The sequence below is a fragment of the Rhyacophila brunnea genome, unplaced genomic scaffold (genome assembly GCF_057557595.1).
Source record: "Rhyacophila brunnea isolate RB1 unplaced genomic scaffold, BYU_Rbru_1.0 scaffold_17, whole genome shotgun sequence".
Taxonomy (NCBI): Eukaryota; Metazoa; Arthropoda; class Insecta; order Trichoptera; family Rhyacophilidae; genus Rhyacophila; species Rhyacophila brunnea.
In genome coordinates this window covers 16793731-16802685 of record NW_028232827.1, presented here as the reverse complement: position 1 = coordinate 16802685, position 8955 = coordinate 16793731, and positions in this window count along the sequence as shown.

The window sequence follows — 8955 nt, the reverse complement described above, 5'->3', positions numbered from 1 at the left end:
GGTATTTCTTATTGAATACCGGTATTTCTTAAACATTAAAAAACAGAGGTAGGTGCAATAAATATAGCTATTAAAATCTTTTAAAATATTATTTTATAGCAAAAACCTACATTTATTATGTTGACATTTAAAAATATGTATTCATCATAATTGTAGAACTAATGATTTTTTACAAACAATTTGAATATATTGATAATTTTAACTAAAGCCCTCAAAAGTTCATCAAGTGCAAATAAGTCCCGGCTGCAGGAAAAGCTTCTTAATATCAACGCTTGCACAGTCATCAATAATTATAGAATAATTAAACATTTTTGTCACGGATGTTTTCTATTTCTAAATAATATTATGATAATTCATCGCGACAATTACTTACCTATATAAAAGATATTTGATGAAATTTGTTTTATTATTTTTTCACTTCTGTTGGATTCACTCAATATATTTGCATTTTAGCAGCACATAGCTTATAATTCATTATCAAAAACGAAAACGAGTGTACTTTCTTAATACCGAAAATTCCGGTATTTTGGATTTTTAAAACCGGTATTTCGGTATTGATAGATACTGGAATAACGGTTTTGAAATACCGGTATTGCAATCCCTACTTAACGTAAGTTAAATCTTGAATCTCTCTTTGTCTTCACCTTGGAGTTGCCTTCATTACTACATTATACGTTTGTAGATGTAGACATTAGAATTGTGTGTTTTCAGAAGCAAAGGCTAATGTTTTTATTTGTTATATTATGGGAATAAAATTATTTATTTTGTATGTACTCAAATACAGAATAATATTATAATAAATAGATCACCACTCACAGATTGCCATTGCACGTTTATGCATAAGAGTAACATATTATAAGTGTTTTTGCTGATTTCTGTATTTTCCATAAACATACTTACCACATGTTTTTGAACCGTTATCGTATCTATGTATTATTATTACAATAAGATTGATTGATAAAATAATTGAGCTTCTTTTATTTTGTTAACTGTCAATCCATAGTGGAACTGCATTGTAGTGTTGTTTTACTTTAATAAAACGCATTTTTTTGTAGTACTTATTCCACGTTTAATCAATAAATTAGGACCGGTTTCGTCCGCCTCGGAAGAGAGTTGAAAATGTCCTTCTGAGGCGGATGAGACCGGTCCTAATTTATTGATTAAAAGTGGAATAAGTACTACAAAACAAAAATTGCGTTTTAATAAATTAAAACAACAATAGAACAATTGAGATTGTGGACTGCGGAAATCTATTGATATGACGTAAAGTTATGAATTACTTATAAGGCGCAATCCATACTGAGATTCAACCCATCAACATAACCATAAATGATAACTGTCAGCTATAGGCAAGTCCTTTCTGTGCATACAGCCGTTACAGTGATGCAACGTAACCAACTGTCAAAATAGATTTATAAACGTCATTGTACATCCTACAAAGAAGCAGAGATTTGTATTGGCGGAAATATTGGGTACATCAAATACCAGTTAGAAACACAGTGTTCCAATTTTATTGTTTGAACGATATTTCTTTACGTGACATATCATTAATTTTCATCATGATATCTGAATTAACTGCGATTTTTGCTCTTTCGTGATCTGACACTGGCAGCCTCCCCCCACGCTGTCGCTTATAGCTTGAAAGCGGACTAGCGCCTGTAAAATAGTATGTAACGACGATTTTTTGAATGGGACACAAGCAACATCCATGCTGTGTGCTTCAAAATATGTTGCATGCAATATAATACCATGTGCAGCAGTAGATTAATTAACACACTTATTATGTTTTATGAATACCAACAAAGTCACATCGAGAATTTTTTTGTGTTGCAGTCGGACGAGTTTGTATGAGCGACCCGGATAATATAATATAATGTAGTGTACTTATTAATGAAAATTTAATGTCCGTTTCCGTTTGTTATGTTATAACTAAAAATACTACACCAATATTGATGAAACTGTCTCAGATTATTGATAGCAACAGTGTACTAGAGTTTTATCTTATTATCATGTTCTTCTATGCTTCCCCCGGAGGATTTTCGGTCAAACATCAAGCTGAACCGGAGGCTTTTGCGTAGATTGATGCGTTGCTGGTTTCGCTGTGACTGTTATGTGATTATATGTTTTGTAATTTTGTTTTCTATTCTCTTTACCCATTTAATTTTACTTTCGCCATATGAGTATATTAATTTATTTTATTGTAATGGTTAACGATAATGTTTGTCTACCACGCTACGTGTATGTTCGTGTGAAAACTATTGAAAATGGATCTGGCACGTAGTATACCCATCAGTAGATAGTAAAAGAACTTTTAAAGTGGTTTTAAATATTGTTTTGTTGTTCAACAATAAATTAATAGTAGTTTTATTATTAATTATAGTAATGTTACCAATCAATTTCCAGCAGACCATAAACAATAAATTTATAGATGCCTAGCGATTATTAATTAATTATTAATAATAATTAATGATTATTTCAGTTTATCATGTCGGCTCGCGGCTGTCTGTCGGCATTCTTGATACAATATTTTTTAATAACAATCATTTTAATTCAGGGGTCACCAAACTTTTACTATCAAGGACAAGCGCTCAAATATGGAGTTCAAATAGATAGATGATGTAGTTTAGAGTATCCGCTCATTACGACAGCCAGCCGGTGCAACTCGACGCAACGTCTGGTGGTTAAGCATAACCACATGCAGTACGTGTATATTGTGTACTATCTCATGTCTGGGTATGAAGAGAGGTTAAGTAAAAGGGAGTCAGTATGTGTCGAAAATGTCTGGTGTTTAGCCCAACGATCAGCCGTTGCATCGACTTGCACTGACTGGCCGTCATAATATGTGGAGTCTCTTATATGGAAATTATATTTTTAAAATTAAAATTTAATCATCAGCAACTCAATTGTAATTTTGATTATATATGTAGATTCCAAATGACTGCCTTTTCATATCACCTTAAATGGTTTCAATAACCAATTCTACATATATTTTTAATAGGATTATCATTATCAACATCTCAGCCATTCTTGATCTATTACTGGATAAAGACCTCTCCTTGGTGTTGGCCGTTGGCAGATACTTCAACTGAACTTAGTTAGGTATCTATATAGGTAGATATTTTAGTATCCCTTGGGCCTTGGGTACCATTTGATGATGTGATTTGTCCTTGAAGTACTTGAATATTATACGGATAAATTTGATTTTTCATTCGGACTGTTAGTGTTAAATAACCACTTTGGCAAATTAACAACTTCGCAGCGTCGCAGGCAAAACTTTCAGCGACATTTGATTTTTATAATAACAATACAGAACTGGGTGTGTGGTGGTATAACTTGAGGAGCAACAGAGGGATTAAAAGGTGAACCATGTAGCCTCTCGTCACTTTGAAAGTGAAGAAGTGATGTTGGACATGGCTCAGCCACGTGTTGCGTGTGCTCCAAGGGAGTTTCAACCTGGCCTCCTTATTTTTCAAGCCCAGTCCTGGAACTGCCGATAAATGCCATCGACCCATAGTTACGCTCTCTCCATACCATCAGTATAGTTACGGAATGCTGGCATGACCTGGGAAACTTCAAGAAAAATAGCGACAGGGATTCTTGGAGGCGGTGCGTGGTGACCATAATATGCGGATTAAGACGACGCTAGCGCGGCTCAATAAAATTAAGCGAAGGTAAGTAGCTACTTTGGTATCATTCTAACATACTAACAAACCACCTCTGGCTCCGGACAAAAACAGAGGGATGATGTTTTTTTGGGGGAGAGGGGATTTTGTCAGTATGAACACTCAATTTTGCAAACTGATTTATTGTGAGACAGTAAAAACAACAACGATTACAGTGCCTATCTATAACATTCTTTTATACATTGAGCGAACACGGAAACAATGTCGCAGTAGTTAGAGCGCGACTAACTTATCAGACTGGCAGGTTGGTACTAAGCACTAGTTCTAGTGGCCCACAAGCTTTTTGGATGATAAATAATATAAGTTACATCGAGTTTTAGGGCCAAAAGCGGGGGAAATTTTTCGTCATCGGTAGAGTAGGTATACGATTCATCATTTTGCACTTTTTACTACACTGATACTTTTTGTACAGAGTATAAAATTAGATCAAATGCTATTTACTTGTATTAATATAATATGTAGTAATAAATAAATTCATATATAATATATGTAAAGGATATCTATACCTAATTTTGAAAAACACTTTCTGAGAAAATATATAACCAATAGAAAAAATCTTTTTTGAAAAAAGTAAGCCACCCCGGTAGGGAATCGAAACTCTAAAACACTACATAACGGACAAAATATTTAATACCATTGAAACCGTTAGTAACCAGTAGGTTCGACCTTTTACGAAGTTTTCATGAAATTTATGAAGATATTACAATTCATATTCAACTAAAATGCAATAATAATAGGTAGGCAGGTGTGTATGACCGGATTGTGTTTTGGTCACCTCTGATTGAGTCGCTATCACCTGACCCGGAGATGAACCCGTGAAGACGCCTGAACTGGTATCTTCGGTCTGACGACTATGTTATGTCTATGACGCATGCTGACTAGTAGTCACTAACCTGTCACCTTAGGTCAGTAGGTGTGTTCGTCATCAAACTATCATTATTTTAATTAACGTTCTTTTTGATTGGGTCACTTAGTAGCTACCCACTATATTAGCGCGATATTAGTAATGCAATTATTTATTTTAAAATATCCACGTTTCCATTAATGAATGTTGTTATAGTGTAGTGATGGCGAACCACTGGCACACGATTTTTTTTAATTTGAAGATAAAAAATATACCTACTCGTATAATAATAATAAATGACAGATCTCATTGTATAAAAAATAGCAGGTAAATACTCAAGAATAAGTATTACCTACGTTTAATGTAAATATATAATTGCATAGGTAGGTTTTTAGGCTTTATGCAACACATATAATATTATTGCACTAACCTCATCAGGCGGCGGGGAAGCCGCGCCACGAACTCGTGATTTTTATCGATTTACAATACTTGAGACCACTATAGCGAGAGAATGCCTCATCTGATCGTGTCAATTTGTGCACAAAAACCAAACTAAGTAACACAGTAACAATATTGGTGACAGTTTCAAAATTGGTGGACCGAAATGTATGGCGTATTTCAAGAAAATAATAAAGCTATATGTATGCTATGTTATCTGTTATCTAGAACACCATAATAGAATTCTTAAAAAATATTTTTTCATGAAAAACTGCTCGTCACGTCATACAGTCGGAAAAATAATATTTGGGAAATTTTGGCACGCGTACGTGAAAAGGTTCGCCAACCCTGTTAAAGTGTATCTAGTGGTGATATTCCACCTTTCTATCAACTAATTCGAAATATGTGTGGTAATTAGGTACCTACTATGCTCATTACAACGTTTTGTATTATTCGCGAGCGCAAACATGAATCCCTGAACGCAGCGTTCGATCTCTCGTTTGCCTGTCGATCCTTCCGCCGTGGACAATGTGGAAGCTGTTCGGCGTTATGTCTGCGCAAGATACAGGGGGGGACATACATACAAGTCATAAAAACGCAACGGCCCGACATTATTTACATATTTTAGCTTCAATCAGAGAGAAAAAAAACAACGAACATCGATTACTTTTACCTGCGATACTTCTCAAAAGTGACGAAACTATCTAACCGTACCTAACCTAGTTAATAAAATTTTTACAAATAGGTACATAAAGTATAAATAAATCTTAATATGAATAAATTTTAAGTTTATTCAGGCCTAATCGCAGAACGGGAGTCAATATAGTGGATGTTAGTCACAGTAACGAAACGTGCTATCGAAAACGACTCTTGAATGATAATAATTGTTTTCTCCCACATAATTAAAAGCAGTTATCTCTTGCATGGCAATATTTTCACCCACTTATTGTCACTATGACAGCGACTATTTTGTATATTCTATACTATATTCCAGTAATTTTGATTTTGACAATGTGATTGCTTTTTCTTTCAATATTGATCATAATTACCGGTTCAAGATTTTCGATGTAAACATCTGAATCACACCACTAATTAAATTCCAATGAAATAGTATTTTCATCAAAATGTAATAAATGAAAATAGTTTAATTTCAAACTGCAAAATCAAGATAAGTGATAAATTTATAACAATAGACAATTATAGGAATAATAATTATATCATTTCTACAAATTTCTTTCCACAACTTTTAACATTGTTACCCAAGCTATATACCTATGTGGTTTATGTTTCTCTAAAAATGATCAATTATAGTACCTACTCACAGCATAGTTTGTCACTTCGTAAACACGAATATCATTGACATGACATTTCTGGATGTAAAAAATATGATTTATTATTTTAACAAGTACTTTATTATTTTAAAGCAAAATTCGTTTCGGCAAGTGACATGCTATAAAAATGTGACTATTATTTTTATATTTACGATACATATTATATTAAAAACACTAGCGATACCCCGCGACAGCTACTTCGAAACACACGGAAATAAAAAGTAGACAGATATGCTGATGAAGAATTAGTGATTCGATTTGATTTTTTACAACGTTTTTCTTAGCTCGTATTCTTATTTGTCTGGTGGTTCTTTGTCCGGTACAAATCTTGCAATCGATTTTTAACTAACTTCCCGACTAGCTAGACATTTGAAACTTTTAGAATATATCAGAACACGATGCCAATGCATTTTTTAATTACTTTTAGCCATCTTTAAGTGGAATTGAATTAATTTACAGTTAATTCTGTATTGTATGAAAAGTTATTTCATAAGAAATCCGTAATCCAATCCACTATTATTGGTTGCTAGGGGTCTGGGGTCCTAGCAACTAAATTATTAATATATACGTGTGTTACTATGGAAATCAATATGAATGTCAAAATGACATTTCAGTATTATTTCTATCAAGTTCAATTTTTTTTGATCGTTTAAGATAGTCAAGTCAAGTTTATATGATTCAATAGAAAATTTAAAAACGTTGTATTTAAAAAGTTCTTTTTATCTTGTAATTATTTTTAATTTTTTTATATAGGTATCTGTTGAAAGTGCGTTATATTCAATATGTTTATTTTAATTAAACTTCAGATCCTTTCAAAATATCGAGATGTTTTCACTAGTGTAAGGTGTCCAATTTTAATATTGATTTAGTAGGTAGGTACTTACCTAGTATTTTAGTTACACGTAAGGGAACACAGTACCTACTTCGATTTTATTATTAAAGGGTTTAGATTACAAAAATTATAATATACCTAATCATTTTTTAAATATAATTACCTACTTACGATGTTAACCCAGATATTCTGTGGTGCCATCCTTTTCTATGCCAATTATAGTACCTACAAACACAGAAGAACATTTTTCGTATTGAATTCTTCAAATTATAGTATTTTCGGCTTGTTTTGCATAAAAGTATATTATGAATTAGGTAAGTAGTAAACTATTATTCTTTTATTCAAAGAATAATTCACAAGATTTGAGAATGTAACATTCTATGTATTGAACACACATAATTTGAAAACATCTCATGCAAATGCAGACTAGAAAAAAAAATTTTGGAAAAAAATACGGCACCCAACTGTACTTGAACTTGTAACCGCTGGATTCGTGCCAGTGTGCTTATCAATATACAAAAACCGATAGCCAACGCCAAACATTATTAACGCATTTTGATAAGCATTTCATGTACGAATAGATACAAGTTAAATTCGCAGTAATTAAGTAGGATATGTACCTAATATTAATATTTTTCTCGAAAGAAATTATAGTACCTACGGTTGGCAACACTGCAACATATTAACATCATTGTATTAGTATTAAAACGAATAAATACAATTTCATAAGTAAATTTTATGATGAAAGATAGGGATTTATATCTATCAAACCAACCCCAATTTAGTTCCCTTAAACGTATTATTACAACATTGCTTATAACTACCTAATACACGGGAAGTCACACTTATTAATGTTTACAAAAACCTGATCTCCACGTTGGTAAAGTTGTAGGCAAATTGTGGGCATATTAAGTCATCATCATCATTGAACAATTTGAATTTTATTTAATTATAGTCTGTTGTCTTTGGTATCCTTATATTATGTGTGGTCTTGAAAGTGTGGTCAAACAAAATGTAGGTATTCATTAATACCACAATATAGTAATTTAAGAGGTAGGTACGGCATCAGAAAAACGAGTTTTTAATAAAAACAACTTTAATAAAGCTCTATATTTGAAATTATAAGTTTTGATCAAGGCCGGATTAAGACACGGGTACTGCAAAATCCTTCACCCCCGTACTTATCACCTGATTAATGATGGCTTTAATGAAGCAGAATAAGCACTCGCTTCGTCAGAAAATATGGCCATCTTAAAAAAACGCGCATTATTGACAAGTGACAACGTACTAATTGTTGTATTGGTAACACTCAATGGTGGTTAATCGCATAGGCAATATTATGTAATTTCGTAAGAAGACGTTCCAATCCTGTCAGCCTCTTCCTACATGTTCCCAAAACTTCCACTAGAATAGAACTCGATAAATTTTGTCAAGTAGATGAGACAACACAAACATATACCCCTCCGGACCAACTCACCCCGCACCGCACTCGGTCTTAATCGAGCGTATCACGGGACCCTAAGTTTGGATATAAACCATATTTTTTATGACTAGGAATGTCTCAGGAGCAGTTGCGGTCGTTAAGTTAAGGTTGCCATGCACTCAAGTATGCTTTGACTGAATTTTCATCATAATCATAATATCATAAGTTAATAATACCTTCCCATGGGAGAGAGGAGCACGTAGAGGCGAAATTTAAAAGAAAACAATTAATTGGAGAAATACAGGATGCAAACCACTTCATCTGGGAATGTCCTAAAATGTGTAAGGAAAGGGAAGAACTGTTCAAGTCGGTTTAACCAGCTGTTGGGCCCATTGGACCGTCCG